Source organism: Narcine bancroftii, chromosome 3, assembly GCF_036971445.1.
Source record: "Narcine bancroftii isolate sNarBan1 chromosome 3, sNarBan1.hap1, whole genome shotgun sequence".
Lineage (NCBI taxonomy): Eukaryota > Metazoa > Chordata > Chondrichthyes > Torpediniformes > Narcinidae > Narcine > Narcine bancroftii.
This window is the reverse complement of record NC_091471.1, coordinates 138,743,938-138,763,390: the sequence shown is the minus strand read 5'-3', so window position 1 is coordinate 138,763,390 and position 19,453 is coordinate 138,743,938. Positions and strand designations below refer to the sequence as shown.

General features: G+C 45.4%; 1 long non-coding RNA gene across 1 annotated transcript in view; it reads left to right on the top strand.

Annotated features, from left to right (window-relative positions):
- Positions 1 to 12,797, top strand: part of LOC138756243 (uncharacterized) — a 30,982-nt gene extending 18,185 nt beyond the window's left edge. The window contains exon 3 of the long non-coding RNA XR_011352897.1: positions 12,540 to 12,797. This is a non-coding gene — a long non-coding RNA (uncharacterized lncRNA). The remainder of the gene's footprint in view (positions 1 to 12,539) is intronic.
- Positions 12,798 to 19,453: the final 6,656 nt, after the last annotated feature.

Sequence of the window (19,453 nt, the reverse complement as noted above, 5' to 3'; positions counted from 1 at the left end):
GGAAATGGCCCTCAGCATTTATGGCCTGGAATCTGTAAAAGGAATGGGTGAGCTCAAATCCATGCTGCCACAGTCGAGAAAAAAATCTCCTTTTTATTAATCTCTTTCTATCCTTACTCCATTACATAGAAACATCCTTTGTATGGTGTTAATGCACAAAATAATATTTTAACATCTTAATTTACTTCACGAGCATTCCATTTTAAAATCCCTCTCATACATCTTCCATATCCTTTCTAATAGGTTATTTTTTATTGGCTAATGGCAGCCAGGAACAAAGCATTTGTAGCATATTTCTATGCATTTCTGGGTAATTTTTTTCACACAGATTTGGTTTCGTTGGAATCATCAATCCAAGAACTATGCCATATTCAGCAAGCATGCAAGAGGAAGTGAATCTGGCAAAGAAAACAACACCAATGAGAAAGATTAAATGGAATGGGAAACCAAGTAATTCCTGACCAGTATCACAATCTGATAGATTCTTCCACTGCCTGCTTGAGAACTAAAATGACATTCCAAACTTTGGATCTGTTTTTAAAAGTTGTACAAATATTTGTTAATAAAGAGGTGTCATCAACCATCACCTTGTGGCACATGACTCTAGATATAGTAAGGTTATAAAATTGAGAAGAGGATTCAGCCTCATGGCCCACTGGTTGTATCTTTTGAGACTATGAAGAGCACTTTGAAATAGGTGACAGGAATTGGGCATCTACAAACTGACCTCCTACAGCAATCCACTAGGGGCTGTTACACACTATACAGCTATCTGCAGTAAAAGAGCCAGATTATTTATTCATGCTAACTTACAAAAAAATGCAAGGAAGTACCAGGGAATAATTTGTCACGTGAGCTGGAGTTCATCAGGTGAGATCAGAGGGAAGCAATACCTGCTACATTGAAAAATCAGAGCCAAACATCATAGTAAATCCACACTGTGAAAGCAATTGCAAGATGCTTCTGTCATCAGTTTCATCAGGTAGTGAACTTGAATCATTGGGGCAAGGATATCTGCCAAAGCTGTAAAAAAAACTCCCTTTAATTAGAAATTACATTTAATTTTTAAACATTTCACATCCTGTTTTAATCCCATGCAAATTCCAATCTCCATTTGACGTTGTAAAGACTTCAAAATGATTATTAAAATAATGATTACATTTCTTGGGTTGTTGTCTTTCAGAAATGGTGGTTTTCTCCCTTTGCTGGATATCATCTTCTCTGTCTGAAATCAGAATATATTATTTTTTTCAAATTTAATTTTATTAACGTGTATCAAAATTACATACATATATCAAATTTGATCTAGTCAAAGAAAAAGATATGTGATTTTTTTTAATTTTTCTCCCCGCCCCCCCACCCATTCCCTCCCACAGAAAAGCTCCAATGAATACATTATTGATAAATAAAAAGGAAATCTATGTGAGAGGATTTTTGTGGGAATCTTATTTTGAGTAAATGCTGACTGAAAGATCCAAGCCACAGGAAAATTTGTGCAAAAGTAAAAAGGTGAAAACTCCATTATTGCCATTTAATACTATATTTAGAATGTAACATAAATGAAATTCTTTAACTTTTGTCTACCATAAGTCAGACAGAGAGACACCACTTTGTTCAGAGCCCCTCACAGAAACCTACACCACCTGGTGTTCCTAGGCAGTTTCCCCTCCAAGTACTGACCAAGCCTGAGCCTGGTTAGCTTCGAAGATCAGACAATCTCAGGCGTATTCAGCCTAGGTACATATACACTTGAAAAGATCAAAAATTAAAGGGTAATAACACCTTGGCATTTTGATTGAATCTAAACACTGAAAAGGTAAACACACAAAAAAAGAGGTGTTGCTGTAGCTGTTATAACAGCAACATTGCCAATGGTGCAGACTCGCGAGAGTGGTTGCTCCAAAGGTTTCAACTGCCCAGTCCTAATGTTGGCAGCTCCATACACTTTAAAGACCCTGTTAAAAGAAGCCAGTGGTGTTTGCAATAAACTTCTGAAATCATGCCGAAAATTGGGAAGCTTGTGTTAGGTAGCGGCCAGGAGGGGTTGCAGACTTTGGGGGACCAGCAGACTAGTGCAGGGCACCAGAAATGGGGCAAGCACACCCCATTGAGAAAGAGAAGAGGAGGAGATGACCCTACAGGTTGCTGACCTTGGCAGTGGACTAGTGAGGGGCTGAGTGGCTCAAGGAACAAACAGGGAGGGTGAACATGGTAGCATGCCAACAAGGAGCTCAACGGCTAAGGGACCTACACAGGTTACAGGTGACTTACGTTTGGAGGACCCCCATGTGCTGTGAGGTGCTAGATCCTGGCTCATGAGAGCCAGGTATCGGAGTCGAGGATCGAGAGGGTGGTTAGGGCAAGAAGGGGTCCCGTAGGGCCTTGGGTGCTGTTTAGATCTGGAGCAAGGCTTGCTGAGAAATTGGAGTCTGTATGGCTGCAGAGGTTGCAAGAGTGCTGGAGGTGAATCCAGAGACACTCAGTGACTCTGAAGGGACTCTCTGTTGCTTCTCTTTCTCCTATTGCTAGGGGACCTGGGCAATGTTAATGGGGACTCTCTGTTTGCCTTGCAGCAGACAAAAGTTAACGTATATCATGTATGCTAAATTTTTAATGTGTCACTACATGACAATAAAAGGAACCTTGAAAACAAGAATAGCCAAACAATTGTTACAATACATCAACAATGGAAGTAAGCTATCCAGGAAAATTCACCAACCAAGCTTGCAAGGATGGAAGATATCACAAACAATCCAAGATGTCTGAAGAGGTGGTGTTAATTTTGAGATTAGCTATTCTTAATCCTAGGCTATTGCAGTTGATTTTCACATGATCCACAAAATTGCTAAGGGGGTCCCTTTTTTGACATAAATCGGTATCTTCATTTACATTGTATCCAAAACTCTTCCACTGAAAGTGGTCTTTTGTAACTATTCTTTTTTGTTTCCTATTTTACAGTAATCATCAGATATCAAAGATACTTCATTAGATCAAGTGAAGGTTTAAACGTGCTATGGTCATGTAATCCATTATAAACACATTTTTCACTCATTCATAACTATTGAAAAAAGTCTCAGCATTTTCGACGCGAAAAATTTAGAAGTGGTTCAATGAAGGACAAAGAGAGAAACATTATAATCCGTGCTCATAAGGTTAGCTTTCCACATCATATTCAGGTTCATGTTGGCCAAAGAGAGCGCACTAACCACATCCCATCTTTCAACATGGTTATGCTAAAGTACCACACTCTTTATTTGTAGTGAGGGGCTTCTGGTTCTTAGGTGGCACAAGCAGTGTACCAGCTAACACAACACTAATTACAGTGCCAGGAACCCGGGTTCAAATGCGACACTGTCTGCTAGGAGTTCATACGTTCTCCTCGTGACCTCTGTAGATTTCTTCTGGGTATTCTGGTTTCCTCCCGCTCTCCAAAGTATACAAGGTTGTTAACTTAATGGGACATAATTGGCAACACCAATTTTATGGACTGGAAGGGCCTTCTACGGTGCTAATGTAATGATATGGTATTGTATATATTAACCAGTGCAGGCACAGGCTGGCCCACCCTCCTGATGACATCCTCTCTTAGATGCCTCCCTGGACTCCTCCCCTGTGACCCAGGCCATAAAGGTTGTGCCACCTCTTCCTTCCCTGCACTTCCCTAGCTTGGACCTGGGCCAGCAGTCTTGTGTGTAATAAAGCCTATTGTTCTTATCAGTCTTTGTCTCTAATTATTGGGGCAACTGGTAGTGACCAACAATTTATTACACACAAATTTTTAAAGTCTCCAGTAATGGAGTAGTTGCTGTTCCCCGATCGGCTAAAGGAAGATCCCCAAGTCCCAGGTGCATCCAAACTCTTTGAACAGTGGGTGAACTGCTTCAATAACTTCCTCGAGGCTGCCGCTGAAGTGGTCGATTCAGACGAGAAGAAGCTGTAGGTCCTACAGGCAAGAGTCGGCCAGAGGGCTTTCCAGGCCATCAGAAGCAGCATGACCTAAATCGAGGTGATGGCTGAACTATGGGCGCTATACAAGCCCAATATTAATGAAGTCTACTCTTGTTACCTGCTTGCGTCCTGAAAACAGCAGCCTGGTGAGTCAGCTGAAGAGTTTATTCGATCTCTGGTCACACTGGGAAAAGAACGTTTGGGGAACCCCATGGCCCCGATATCGATGACTCAGTGCGTGGAAGATCTGGTCCAGGATGCCTGTGTGTCGGGGTTGAGGTTGGATTATATCTGACAACGTCTCCTCGAAGAGGATCAATTCCCACTAAAAAGAGTGATCCGACTGATCAGAACTTTAGATTTGGCCCAGCATCACGCGGAGTTGATCGCGGGCAGAAGCGGGTCTACCCTGTACATACTGCCACGAGGGCTACCGTCCTGGGTCAGAGTGACCGACCCAACCATGGCTGCGGTGATGCCAGCATCGTCGAGATGCAACTTCTGTGGGCAGGCTAGACACTCGAGATGCTTCTACCCCATGAAAGGAGCCACATGCCCGGGCTGTGGAAAGAAAGGCCACTATCAGAAGGTTTGTACGTCCAGAACCCTGTTCAGGAGAAGCACGCCGTGTGCAACCAAGGAATGTCTGATACCGACCACCTGCACGGTAAGGGGGGTGCGCTACCACCCCTATCCTCTATGGCGTGGCCTTACTCATCGATGACATCATTTCTGCCCTCAACAACACCACTTCCACCTTCTTCCCGATGATGGCAGCGTGGTCAACATGGTGGTCGCCATCTTGGGCATCAGGCTTCCCCATCGACGACAACAAGGAGATACCTGTCCTGGCGTCAGTCACCCTGAACCAAGCCAGCCTTCACCCGATCACGAACTCCATGATGCAGGTCGAGGTGAATGGGTGTAAGACGAATTGCCTCTTTGACACCGGCAGTACTGAAAGTTTTATCCACCCCGAGGTGGTCCCCAGACTCTCCCTTCCGGTCTGGCCGACGAATGGATTGGTATCAATGGTGGCGAAGGACCAACAGACTTGTATCCGGGGGCGCAGTGTAGCATCTCTGATGATGGGAGGGGGATGTAACAATGATTTCGTATTATGGATCATGCCCCAGCTCTGTGTGCCCATTCTCCTGGGCCTCGACTCCCAGAGTCAGTTCAAGAGTGTGACGGTGGCGTTCGGGTGCCCCCAACCACCGCTTACCGTTCACAACCCCCAGCTTTTGGACTCCACTCCCCAACCAAGCACCTAGTCTCTGGCACCATCCTGTAGCCTCACACCCTGCGGGTGGCCCCTCCATCAGTCTTTGCGAATCTCACCCCGGACTGTAAACCAGTTACCACCAAGAGTAGGCGCTATTGCACTGAAGATATGGAGTTCATCCAGACTGAGTTTCAGAGACTCTTGGCGGAGGGGATCATAGCCCCTAGCTCCAGCCCCTGGAGGGCACAGGTCCTCGTGGGCAGAGGGGCAGGCAAGCCCCAGGTGGTGATTGACTATAGTCAAACCATCAACCGCTTCACACAGTTGAATGTGTATGCACTACTCCAGATAGCCGACTTGGTCGAAAAGGTCGCGCAATATAGAGTTTTTTCAACCATTGACCTCAAGTCGACTTACCATCAACTCCCCCTCCATCCGAGTGACTGAATCTACACGGGATTCGAGGCCGCCGGCAAACTTTTCCACTTCCCGCAGGTGCCTTTTGGGATGACTAATGGTGCCTTTGCTTTCCAGAGGATTATGGGCCAGATGAAGGAGGAACACAAGCTGACGGTAACATTCTCATAGCTCAACAATATCTCCATCTGCGACCACGACCAGCAGGACCACGACGCTAACCTTGCCAAGTTCTTGTTTGTGGCCAAATCCCTCAACTTGACGCAAAACGAGGTCAAGTGCGTGTTTAATACAGATCGCCTGGCCCTTCTTTGATGTGTTGTGGTACATGGTGTCATTGCCCTGGACCCTGACTCCGTGTGACCACTCATGGAGCTCCCAGTCCCAAACACCTTGAAAGCGATGAAGAGCTGCCTGGGGCTGTTTTCCTGCTATGCACAATAGGTTCCCAACTACGACGATAAAGCTCACCCCCTAATTAAGTCCAAAACTTTCCCATTATCGGCAGAAGCCCAGGTTGCTTTTCACCAGATCCGAGGAGACATCGCAAAGGCCACGATGCATGCCGTGGATGAATCCATCCCCTTCCAGTTGGAGAGCGATGCCTCCGCCTTCGCACTGGCCACCACACTTAACCAGGCAGAGAGGCCGGTAGCGTTTTTCTCCTACACCCTGCATGGTCCCAAAGTACAGCACTCCTCCATCGAGAAGCAGGCATAAGTGATCGTTGAGGCAGTGCGCCACTGGCGACATTACCTGGTCAGTAAAAGGTTTACCCTGCTGACAGACCAGAGGGCAGTGGCCTTCATGTTCATACAAAAGAGTGGGGTAAAATCAAAAATGACAAGATTCTTAGGTGGAGGATCAAGTTATCCACCTATAATTATGATATCTTGTATCGGCCAGGTAAATTCAACGATCCCCCAGATGGCTTATCCCGGGGAACGTGCACCAGCGCACATCTCGACTGTCTCCAGGCCCTACATGACAATCTGTGCCACCCTGGAGTTACAAGGCTGTGCCACTTCATCAAGACTCGAAACCTCCCGTACTCTGTAGAGGATGTCCGGTCCACGACCAGACGCTGCCAGATCTACGCGGAATGTAGGCCGCAGTTCTACCGGCCAGAAAAGACACACCTCATTAAGACCACATGCCCCTTCGAATGACTCAGTGTCGATTTCAAGGGCCCCCTTCCAACCTCAAATTGGAATGCCTACTTCCTGACAGTGGTGGACGAGTTCTCCAGGTTCCCTTTTGCTATTCCCTGCCCGGATATGACCTCGACAACAGTTATCAAGGCACTGCACAGCATCTTCACCCTGTTCAGGTACCCCAACTATATTCATAGTGACCAGGGTTCCTCGTTCATGAGTGAAGAACTGTGACAGTACTTCCTAGGCAGAGGCATAGCCAGTAGCAGGACCACCAGCTATTACCCCAGAAGTAATGCCAGGTGGAAAGGAAAAATGCCACCGTCTTTTCTCCCTTCTTCCCCTTCCTCGTTATCATTCCCGGTGGTCTCTATTTAAAAAGAAGGGGTAAATATGGTATTGTATGTACTGACCAGTAAAGGCACGGGCTGGCCCGCCCACCTGATGACATCCTCTCCTAGACTCCTCCCTGGACTCCTCCCCTGTGACCCAGGCCATAAATGTTGAGCCACCTCTTCCTTCCCTAGCTTGGACCCAAGCCAGCAGTCTTGTGTGTCATAAAGCCTATCATTCCCCTCAGTTTTTGTCTCTATAATTATTAGGGAAACTGGTAGTGCCCAACAGCTATATCATTAAAATAAAAATAATCACACTTATACACTTCCACACTTCATCCAACTTCCTGTGATTCTTTAGCAATTTCCCTATCATACTGTTATCCAGATGGTTATCCCACGGGTTGGACAGGAATCTGCTCCGATCAAAGTTAGTTCCATGGGTTTGTTTCTGACCAGCCAGGCAGGTTAAAAGTAATGTCATTCAAGGTTAGATCCACTTAGAGGTGAGGCTACCTTATGATGGGCTCTCTTGGACACATTACCTCATTTGGGTATACATGAGCTGGCTCCTGCAGCCAGCTACACTCTAAAGGACACCACGTGGAGCAGCTCTCTCTCTCTCTCTCTCTCTCTCTCTCTCTCTCTCTCTCTCTCTCTCTCTCTCTCTCTCTCTCTCTCTCGCTCTCTCTCTCTCTCTCTCTCTCTTTTCCCTTGGGAATGAACCCTAGGTTTACTCCAGTTTGCAAGCTGTGGGTGACATAGCTATTTTGCTGGTCTAAGGGACTCTGACAGAAATATTTTTAAAATGTCATTAGTGACAAGAATGGCACTGGAGAATTGACAGGTTGCACATGTTTCTCCATTCTATAAAAAAGGGTTCAAGGAGTAAACCAAGCAATTATTGGTCCATAAGTTTGATGTCAGTGGTGGGCAAACTAATGGAAAGTATTCTTAGAGATTTTTTATATATATATATATATATATATATATATAGAGAGAGAGAGAGAGAGAGAGAGAGAGAGAGAGAGAGGAACAGTCAACATGAATTTGTGGATGGAAGGCCATGTTTGACAAATCTTATTGAATTTTTTGAAGAATTTACCAGGAAAATTGACAAAGGTAAGCTGGTGGATGTTGGTCTATATGGACATCAGTAAGGCCTTTGACAAGGTCTCACAAAGAAGGTTATATAGGAAGATTCAATCATTAGGTGTGAATATTAGCGTGGTAAAAATAGATTCAACAGTGACTGGTTGGGAGAAAAGTGTGGTGGATAACTGTTTGTCAGGTTGGAGACAGGTGGCTAGTGGTGTGCCTCAAGGATCTATATTGGGTCTGTTGCTGTTTGTTATATACATTAATGATCGAGATGATAGGTGGTAAATTGGATTATTAAGTATGCAGACAATACGAAGATAGGTGGCGTTGTGGATAATGAAGAAGTTTTTCAAAGCTTGCAGGGAGATTTGGACAAGTTAGAAAGTGGGCAGAAAGATGGCAAATGGAGCTTAATGCTCACAAATGTGAGGTGCTACATTTTGGTGGGACTAATCAAAATAGGACGTACATGGTGAATAGTAGGGCGTTAAAGAATGCAATGGAACAGAGAGAGCTAGGAATAATGGTACACAGGCCCCTGAAGGTGGAATCTCAGATGGACATGGTAGTGAAGAAGGCCTTTGGAATTCTGGCCTTTGTAAATCAGAGCCAAGCATAAGAGTTGGAAGGCAATGTTAAAATTGTACAAGTCATTGGTGAAGCCAAATTTGGAATATTGTGTTCAGTTCTGGTCACCAAATTATAGGAAGGATGTGAACAAAATAGAGAGAGAGTACAGAGAAGATTCATTAGAATGATACCTGGGTTTCAGCACCTAAGTTATAGAAAAAGGTTAAACAAGTGGTGGCTGAGTGGAATGATCTTCCGGAAGATGTAGTTGCGGCAGGGTCAATTCTGTCATTTAAGAGGAGGTTAGATGAGTACATGAATGTGAGGGGGTTGGAGCGTTATGGGCAGGGAGTGAATAGATGGAACTAGTGGAGTTTCATGTAAATTGGTGCAGACTAGAAGGACTGATATGGCCTGTTTCCGTACTGTAAATTGTTATATGGTTATAAGTTAGGTCTTTATTCCTTGGAGTGAAGAAGGCTGAGGGGGGAATTTAATAGATGTTTTTAAAATTTTGAGGGAAATAAATAGAGTAGACATAAATATACTTTTTCCATTGAGGATAGAAGCAATTCAAACTAGAGGACATGAGCTGAGAGTTAGGGGGAAAAAAAATTAGGTGCAACACAAGAGGAAGTTTCTTTACTCAGAGTGGCATCTGTGTGGAATGAGCTTCCAGTGGAAGTTGTGGAGGCAGGTACAAAATTATCTTTTAAGAAAGAATTGGACAGCTATATGGATGGAAATGGTATGGATGATTATGGGCAGAGTACAGGTCAGTGGGACTAGGAGAGTGTAAGAGTTTCAGCACTAGAAGGGCCATAATGGCCTATTCCATGCTGTAATTGTTATATGGTTACATTCTTTCTTTGGCTTGGCTTCGCGGACGAAGATTTATGGAGGGGGTAAAAGTCCACGTCAGCTGCAGGCTCGTTTGTGGCTGACAAGTCCGATGCGGGACAGGAAGACACGGTTGCAGCGGCTGCAGGGGAAAAATGGTTGGTTGGGGTTGGGTGTTGGGTTTTTCCTCCTTTGCCTTTTGTCAGCGAGGTGGGCTCTGCGGTCTTCTTCAAAGGAGGTTGCTGCCCGCCAAACTGTGAGGCGCCAAGATGCACGGTTTGAGGCGATATCAGCCCACTGGCGGTGGTCAATGTGGCAGGCACCAAGAGATTTCTTTAGGCAGTACTTGTACCTTTTCTTTGGTGCACCTCTGTCACGGTGGCCAGTGGAGAGCTCGCCATATAACACGATCTTGGGAAGGCGATGGTCCTCCATTCTGGAGACGTGACCCACCCAGCGCAGCTGGATCTTCAGCAGCGTGGACTCAATGCTGTCGACCTCTGCCATCTCGAGTACTTCGACGTTAGGGATGAAAGCGCTCCAATGGATGTTGAGGATGGACCGGAGACAACGCTGGTGGAAGTGTTCTAGGAGCCGTAGGTGATGCCGGTAGAGGACCCATGATTCGGAGCCGAACAGGAGTGTGGGTATGACAACGGCTCTGTATACGCTTATCTTTGTGAGGTTTTTCAGTTGGTTGTTTTTCCAGACTCTTTTGTGTAGTCTTCCAAAGGCGCTATTTGCCTTGGCGAGTCTGTTGTCTATCTCATTGTCGATCCTTGCATCTGATGTTATGGTGCAGCCGAGATAGGTAAACTGGTTGACCGTTTTGAGTTTTGTGTGCCCGATGGAGATGTGGGGGGGCTGGTAGTCATGGTGGGGATCTGGCTGATGGAGGACCTCAGTTTTCTTCAGGCTGACTTCCAGGACAAACACTTTGGCAGTTTCCGCAAAGCAGGACGTCAAGCGCTGAAGAGCTGGCTCTGAATGGGCAACTAAAGCGGCATCATCTGCAAAGATATGGTTACATAAGATGGGGACTATTGTGGTGCATGCTTGACAAGGATGGTTGAGTCTTGTTCATTATTATCAGTGTAATTGCACTCTTATAGTAAATCATGGTGCTGTGTCTGCTAAGGAGCCCTGTCAGTTTAATTCTTTCATTTAGCTGTAAGAACCATGTTTAGTAGCGATTTGTTGGGAGTAGTATCAGTTGTTTAGCTGCATTTGATGCACATGAACAATCTGTAATTTCCTTGTCTCTGTGTGTGTGTGTGTGTGTGTGTGTGTGTGTGTGTGTGTGTGTGTGTGTGTGTGTGTGTGTGAGATCCCAGTCATGACTCCCCCTCTCTATTTCCCCCCCCCCCACCATGAGGATCCTTCTTCGTAATTAAACTGTGCTCAGACTCATCACTTCTTGGACTTCTGAACTTCTTGTCCACACTACATCTTTGTACTAATTACTTTAAATCTATGCTCCTGAGTTTTAACTCTACAGGTAATAAAACACATTAACTGACCACACCAAACTGGAGATAACATTGTAGAGCAGGGGTGTCAAACTCAAATTCACGGAGGGCCAAAATTAAAAACTTAGACTAAGTCGAGGGCCGAACTAAATATTTATTGAAAATTTTCAACAACATCTGCATGTTTTCTCTTCTTTCAACATATGTAATGTTAAACTTTTTCTTATTAAAATAAATGTTTAATAATAGTTTTGGATAAACTCTTTCATTGTCATTGTCATTGGCCCATTTCCTTTGGAGTTCTGAAACCGTGCACATGATGAGTCAATGAGGGATGATTAAAGCAGTGGTCTTCAAACTTTTTCTTCCCACCCACAGACCACCTTAAGCAATCCCTTACTAATCACAGAGCACCAATGGCACAGGGACGCGAGTGGAAAGAAAAAGGTTGAGAACTGTTGTATTGTGGTAACTCCACATCTGATTAGGTTAATTGTTAGGCAAGTGGTCAGAAAAGGACCCCCCCCCACCCCAAGAAAGGCTTAAATCACAGGAACAAAATAAGCTTCCGTCTCACTGCTCCCAATCTTACACACAGTCCTGATGTGGAATGTGGGGTCACAGCTCCATGTTCACCCGAGTTCAGGTGCTGTCTGTGTGGAGTTTGTACGCTCTCCCTTTGTGTTGGACCAACAGGTCGGTCGCCTGATGAAGGCACCCGAACCCCCCATTGAAACGCCGGCGTCCGGGGCGGTGGAGGAATTGGTTGAGAAGAGCAGGTTGCTCCCAACCCCCTCCCATGGTTGGAGAGGGATTAAACTGCGATCTCACGGCGCCGGGCTCGTCTCCAACAAAAGGAGCGGGAGGCAGGGTCCGGCGCGCACGGAGCGAGGGGGAAGGCATCGCCAACGAGACGTTCGGTCTGGCGTCGCCGCTGAAGCGCAGACCCAGCGAGGATGGTCCCCAACTCCAGCCGCGTCTGTGTGTCCGGGAGCCGGGCGGGCTGAGTGCGGCGCTCCGATCCCCGGGATTCGGGACTCTGAGATCCCTCCACACCTCCGGCGTCTTCATTTCCACCTTCAGTGTGCATGCGCTATACTGGCGCGGCGGCCAGCGGGCCAACTCTAATATATATTTAATATCATCTTGCGGGCCAAATATAATTATATCGTGGGCCAAATTTGGCCCGTGGGCCAGAGTTTGACATGTGTGGTGTAGAGGATGAATTCCTCAAATATGTATCAAATGCTAATTGAGGAGCCAATCAGAGGAGAAAAAAATCTGTCTCAGGCTAGTTACTGTTCAATATGAATGCTTAGTTAGTAATTTTGTTGTGTGGAGTCCTAAGGAAGAGTGGTATAATGTGAAATAAGTATTTATTCATTTGGAAAGTGAAGTCGTTTAATCTGAAACGTGTGCCCTTAAATGTGAACAAAGGAAACACAAATGAATGATGTAATGGCTAAAATATTTTTTTTAGGAACTTCAGTGAAATGCATGACAAACGTTGAAGGAACAAATGGAGGAACTGCAACATTTATACATTGTCTTCTGGCACAGAAACAAGTAAAACAATTCAACCACAGCTAACAAAAGAATTTTAGGATAACATATGATCCAATGATAAATCAGAATATTGTCAGAAAAGGAAATAAGCCTGAGGATTAGGAGAAGCTTAGCATTCAATGAGAATTAATAAACATAAAATAAAGTATGCCAATAAACTTGCAAGGAACATAAAAATCAGCCTTGAAAAGTTATTCTTTATGAAAAGAGAAAAAAAGATCAGTGAAAACCTACATGGATCTCTTGCCATCAGAAATGGGAGCTGTAACAAAGGGCAATAAAAAAAGTTTCAGATAATTAAATAAATATTTTGTTTTTGTATTCATGGAAGAGCATTGGTATCTCCACAAGACTGTGAAAAGAGGAATATTAGTATTCATGAGGGTATCAAAGGACCTGTAGAATAATAATTGGGCACCCTGTGTCTGAGGCGGTGCACGCCTTATCTGGGCTTCGAGAATTAGAGTTGGGAGGTAAAATCCAGTCACGTACAACCCAGGTTAAATCAGACAAGCAGGATGAAAAGAGAGGGTCTGCTGCTAATAACGGACCGACAAGGAAGGACTTTTTTCTAACCTTGTTAAAGTTAGGCGTACCTAAAAGTGATATTGATGGGAAACCTACTGCAGTCCTTTATGCCCTTTATAAGAGGAAGGCAGGGGAACATCATCCCCAGCTGCTGAGTCCTCCTGGCCCAGCTGTGCCCTCTGCTCCCACTGCTGCTTCTATCGAGCCAGCTTCTCCTGCTTTAGTTACCCGTGATGAGGTACAACAAATGGTTAACAAGGCTCTTATAGATAATAGTGGCATGTGGGCCTGGAAGCCTCCAAACCCCATGAAGGTGTGGACGGGGCTCCTGTGTCTACACCATTGAAATACGGTGGATACACGGGGACCCACGGACCTACATACCATTAAAAATCCATTGGGGTGGGGGTAATGACCACCAATATTTGGCCTTAGTCAATACCGGTGCGGAGCACTCGGTGGTTCCGGGTAACCCCGACCTCTGGACTGGACCAACATTTCAAATAAAGGGGTTGGGAGGAGTGGTCACACTGGCGAAGGAAATAAAAGTCCGTTCCACGGTGGGTGATAGGCTTTCCCCTGTATGGTTACATGCCCTGGAGGCTGCTACTGACGAGTGTATCCTGGGTATTAATATGTTGTCCGGTATGGCCCTTAATACTAGCCAAGGGGGATTTGCATTTGGAATTCGGACTATTACAAAATTACTAGTAGTGGGTCAGGCTAAGTGGGATCCTGTGATGGTGCCAACCACCATGAAACCAGGGAGCATTCCACAATATCGCCTCCCTGGAGGGCAAGAAGAGATTAGTGCTACCATCGATGCTTTGGAAGAAGAAGGGGTAGTGAGGCCCGCAACGTCGCCCTTTAAAAGCCCTGTTTGGCCGGTCCAGAAGCCGGACGGCTCCTGGAGAATGACAGTTGATTATCACTTTTTGAACAAACATGCCCCACCACTTGCTTCGGTAGTTCCGGACATTGTTCCCCTTATTGAAAACATTGCTACTGGGAACTCAGGAACATGGTATGCTGTCATTGATCTCGCTAACGCCTTCTTCAGTATTCTTATAGCTGAGGACTCACAGGATCAGTTCGCCTTTACCTGGAAGGGGCGCCAGTATACCTTCATCCGCCTCCCTCAGGGTTATGTACACTCTCCCACTATTTGCCACAGCCTAATTGCATGTAATCTGGAGATGGTGCCAGTATCGCCTTCCCTCTCAATTCACCACTATATTGATGATGTGATGATCCAAGAGGCCACAGAAGAGATGGTACAGGAAGGTTTGGAGTGTGTCCAAGATACCCTGATGCAAAGAGGGTGGGCCATTAACCCCGCCAAGGTACAGGGCCCGTCCCAGACATTTATTTTCCTTGGAATTCAGTGGCATGCTGGAGAACAAGTGGTTCCCGATAAAGTTCGCAATAAAATCGCAGACTTGGCCACTCCTACTAACAAAAAAGAGACCCAGCATTTCCTGGGGTTATTGGGATACTGGCGACGCCATATTCCACACTTGGCATTGCTTTTACGTCCTCTGTATAAGGTTACCCAAAAGAAAACTGACTTTGTATGGGGTGACGATCAGGAAAGGGCGTTCCAGTCTGCCAAGCAGTCTATTCTTCAGGCCCTGCCCATTGCTTCCCGCATCCCAGATACCCCCTACGAACTACAGGTCTCCGTTACTGATGATGTGGCCTCCTGGAGCCTCTGGCAGAAACAAGAGGGCTGCCGAGTCCCACTGGGATTCTGGTCATGTACCATGCCTGAGGCTGCCACTCGTTATTCTGCTTTTGATCAACAGTTACTAGCCTGTTACTGGGCCCTGCTGGAGACTGAAAGAATGACAGACGATGCAGATGTTCAATTGCGACCTGCACTTCCAATAATGAATTGGGTCCTGGCTAATGATGCTAATCTAAAGATCGGGTGGGCTCAGCAGTCTTCTATTGTTAAATGGTAGTGGTATATTCGGAGTCGTGCGACCAGAGCGCCTGAAGGGGTGGGCCGCATACACGAACAGGTGGCTGATCTTCCATCTCGTCATGAGGACGTTGAACCTGCCTTGCCCCCTCCTTTACCCCCTTCACCAGTTCAGTGGGGTAAACCATATGATTTGCTCACTCCAGCAGAACAAGAGGATGCCTGGTTTACTGATGGTAGCAACCAGTGGGTGCAAGGAAAGCAAAAGTGGAAGGCAGTGGCTTACCATCCCAAGTCAGGAACTCACTTATCAGAGGAGGGGGATGGTGGCTCCAGTCAGTATGCTGAGTTGAAGGCAGTAATTTTATCACTAGATCCCCATGATCACCCTCTTCACCTGTTTACTGATTCCTGGGCTGTGGCTAATGGACTTGTGGTATGGATGCCTGATTGGCAAAAGAACGACTGGATGATACATGACCGCCCAGTGTGGGGAAAACAGTTGTGGCAGCTGTTGTGGGATGCTTCCCACCACCGTGAGATAACCGTGTATCACATTGATGCCCATACCAATGTGGCAACTAACATGGCACAACATAATGCAGTAGCAGATCAGCTTGCCACTATCAGCCGCGCTGATATGGGCACATGAACAGAGTGGTCATTTGGGGGAGAAGGGATCAGCTATGTGGGCCTATACACATGTTTTACCCGTCCATCAGGACGATGTCCGTATGGTCGTGCGTACATGCCCAGAATGTCAACTTGTGAAGTCCCATGTCATTCCTCCTGGTCCGCATGGCCGATTAAAATGGAGTGTTCACTCAGCTGTGATTTGGCAAATTGATTACATAGGCCCTATGCCAGACTGTATGGGTAAACATTACATCCTAGTAATGGTTGACATCTTTTCAGGCCTGGTTTTTGCTTTTCCCTCCAAGACGGCTGATCAAGCTAGCACTATCCAAGGACTAAACCATTTAATTTCTCGTTATGATGTTCCAGAGGAGATTCAGTTTGATAATAGCTCGCACTTCTCCGGGAAGGCAATCTGTGATTGGGCAAATGAAAACGGTATCTTATGGGTTCACCATATTCCTTATTACCCGCAGGATGCTGGGTTAGTTGAATGAATGAATGGCTTACTGAAGGAACAAATTCGTTTGTTAACACCACTGGGAACCTTGAAGGGGTGGTGTCATGTGCTGCAGCAGGCAGTCGACAATTTGAATCATCGCCCTTTAAAAGGAGGTACACCTTTCCACCGACTTCTTCACGCTTCTGAACTACAGCCTATTCCAGAGGAAAAACAATCATTGCCCCCCACTCCTGAACTAGAGAATGCCGGACAAAAGGTATGGGTGGCACCACCAGGTAGTGGCCCTCCTGTAAAAGGAGAAATAGTGACACCTGCCCAGGGTAACACTCGGTGGGTAGCTATTGAGGGACAGGATGATTTAGTCTGTTTAAACACTGAACACTTACGGCATCGTGAGTGACATGTGTCAGGCTTCTTTGTTCTAGGTTCTCCGTTTTACGCTCCTGGTGATCTGGCATAACAGCTGCTTTGGAGCCAACAAATGGATTTGTAATGACGAGAACATTCCGAGGGAATTGCCCGTGGGAGACACGGTCCGATGCATTACACCAAGGAAGTCCTCGGTCACCCGCCTCAAGTTCAGCTTATATAGATATGTTATTATTCAGCATGTTTCGAATTCTGTTTGTGAGCTCCAGCATCTGGGTATTGTGGCCCACAAGGATAGTTTGAGCCTTGGTTGGAATCCTTTTTCATAGTTAGCTGGTACATTTGGGGGGTTGGGCCACACTATTCTCCGTTGGTTGCTCGCTTTATTGCTTGTTTTTGTGATTATTGTAGTTTTGATTTCTCTTTTACGCTCTTTTTATACTCTTATGCTTGTCAAGTCTCGTGTTTGACACCTTGTGACCAAGGGGTGGAAAGTAATGGAAGATTCTAACCTGTTTTTTTTTTAATTTGCGGCTCTTCCTTTCGCAGGGCTGAGAACCTGTTTTTTTTAAATTTGCACCTCTGGGTTCTGCAAGGCTGAGAACCTGCTTGTGTTTTAGAATCAGCAGACATAAGCTAAATTCCACCAAGGGGGCAGAGATGCAGTTAACTGAAGAAAGGACATCTGTGTAACAAGAATATTTAATCTTCATGCTTGTTTTGGTCATAGACTGTCAGAGGCCTAGCATTGATGCATAATAAACTATTGTATTCAAAGTGATCAGCTGAAAATTATGTTATTCGTTAGTAGCCTAGCATCCTAGCTTGCTTGCTTATCTTTCTTGCTGTGCTGGGAATAGGTGCTTGGGTAAGCAGTTTTTGGGTAATGTAAGCCATGGTCCCGCTGCTGAAGTTTGAGACTCTCCGAGTGGTGGCAACATCTCTCAGCAAGAAGAAGAACTTCTGGAGTCCAGCCAATGTCCCGGTCAGGGGAGGTGGAGAAGCTGCTACCGGCGCCCTGACAACCTACTACAAATGTGCAGTCATTGCCTCGCTTCGGCAGTTGGGACCAGTCAAAGCGTTGATAAGTATAGTTGGGAAGGGGTTGCATATTGTAGTTTGAAATCAGCTTTTGAATTTGTAATAAACATTTGTATAATCTGAACTGCTCTCGGTGTGTGTCTATTTTCTTTCGGTAGCTCAAACACTGTGACCAATCTAAAACGAACAAAATGAGAGGTATAAGTTTACCCAAGGCACTCTATCAAATACATTTTCTGCACCTAAAGATATCACCATCGGGTGATCTAAAGATTGTCGAAATCTATTAATCAAACTAATCACACGCAGAATATTATCTGAGGCATATCTATACATTATGAAACCTGTCTGATCCATATGAATCAACTTAGGTAAAAATTTAGCCACTCTATTCGCTAAAATTTTAACTATTATCTTAGAATCTATTTAGCAACGAAATTGGTCTATATGAAGATACTTTCAAAAGATCTCTATCTTTTATTGGGATTACTGTAATTAAAGCATTAGAACAAGACTCAGGTGACGAGGGAAGGTAAAGCCAAAGTAAAAGCAAAAGAGAGGGCAAACAAGGAAGCAAAAATTAATAGAAAGAGAGAGAGGACTGGGAGGTTTTTTTTAAACTTGGAGAAGGAAGGGGGGATGGCTATGCTAATAAGCTGAGCAGAAATGTTTTGAAAGGGCTTTCCACAAAAAAAATATTAAAGGTGATAAGTGTGAGGTGCTTCATTTTGGTAAGAAGAATCAGAACAGGACATAAGTGGTAAATGGGAGAGCATTGATGAATACAGAAGAGCAGAAAGATTTAGGAGTAACGGTACATGGTTCCCTGAAGGTAGAAACTCACATGAATAGGGTGGTGAAGAAGGCTTTTAGTATGCTGGCCTTTATCAATCATTGCATGGAATATAGGAGTTGGGAGGTGATGTTGAGACTGTATAAGACGTTGGTGCGGCCTAATTTGGAGTTCTGTGTGCAGTTCTGGTCGCCTAATTATAGGAAGGATATAAACAGAGTGGAGAGAGTGCAGAGAAGGTTTACCAGAATGTTACCTGGGTTTAAGCATCTAGAGTATAGGGAGAGATTGGACAGATTAGGTCTTTATTCTTTGGAGCGTAGAAGGTTGAGAGGGGATTTGATAGAAGTATTTAAGATTATGAAAAGGATAGACAGAGTGGATGTGGATAGACTATTTCCGTTAAGAGGAGGAAAGATTAAAACAAGAGGACATGAGTTAAGAATTAAGGGGCAGAGGTTTAGAGGTAACATGAGGGGGAACTTCTTTACTCAGAGAGTGGTAGACGTGTGGAATGAGCTTCCGGGAGAAATAGTGGCGGCGGAGTCAATTGTATTATTTAAGAAAAGGTTGGACAGGTATATGGATGAGAAGAAGATGGAGGGTTATGGGCATTGTGCAGGGAGGTGGGACTAGAGAGGGGTGTTTGGTTCGGTGCGGACTAGAAGGGCCTAATGGCCTGTTTCCATGCTGTAAATTGTTATGTTATGTTATGTTATGTTATATTAATTCATAATGTTCTACAACTTGATGTCTTTGGCTTGACATCGCGGACGAAGATTTATGGAGGGGTAATGTCCACGTCAGCTGCAGGCTCGTTTGTGGCTGACAAGTCCGATGCAGGACAGGCAGACACGGTTGCAACGGTTGCAAGGGGAAATTGGTTGGTTGGGGTTGGGTGTTGGGTTTTTCCTCCTTTGTCTTTTGTCAGTGAGGTGGGCTCTGCGGTCTTCTTCAAAGGAGGTTGCTGCCCGCCGAATTGTGAGGTGCCAAGATGCACGGTTTGAGGCGATATCAGCCAACTGGCGGTGGTCAATGTGGCAGGCACCAAGAGATTTCTTTAAGCAGTCCTTG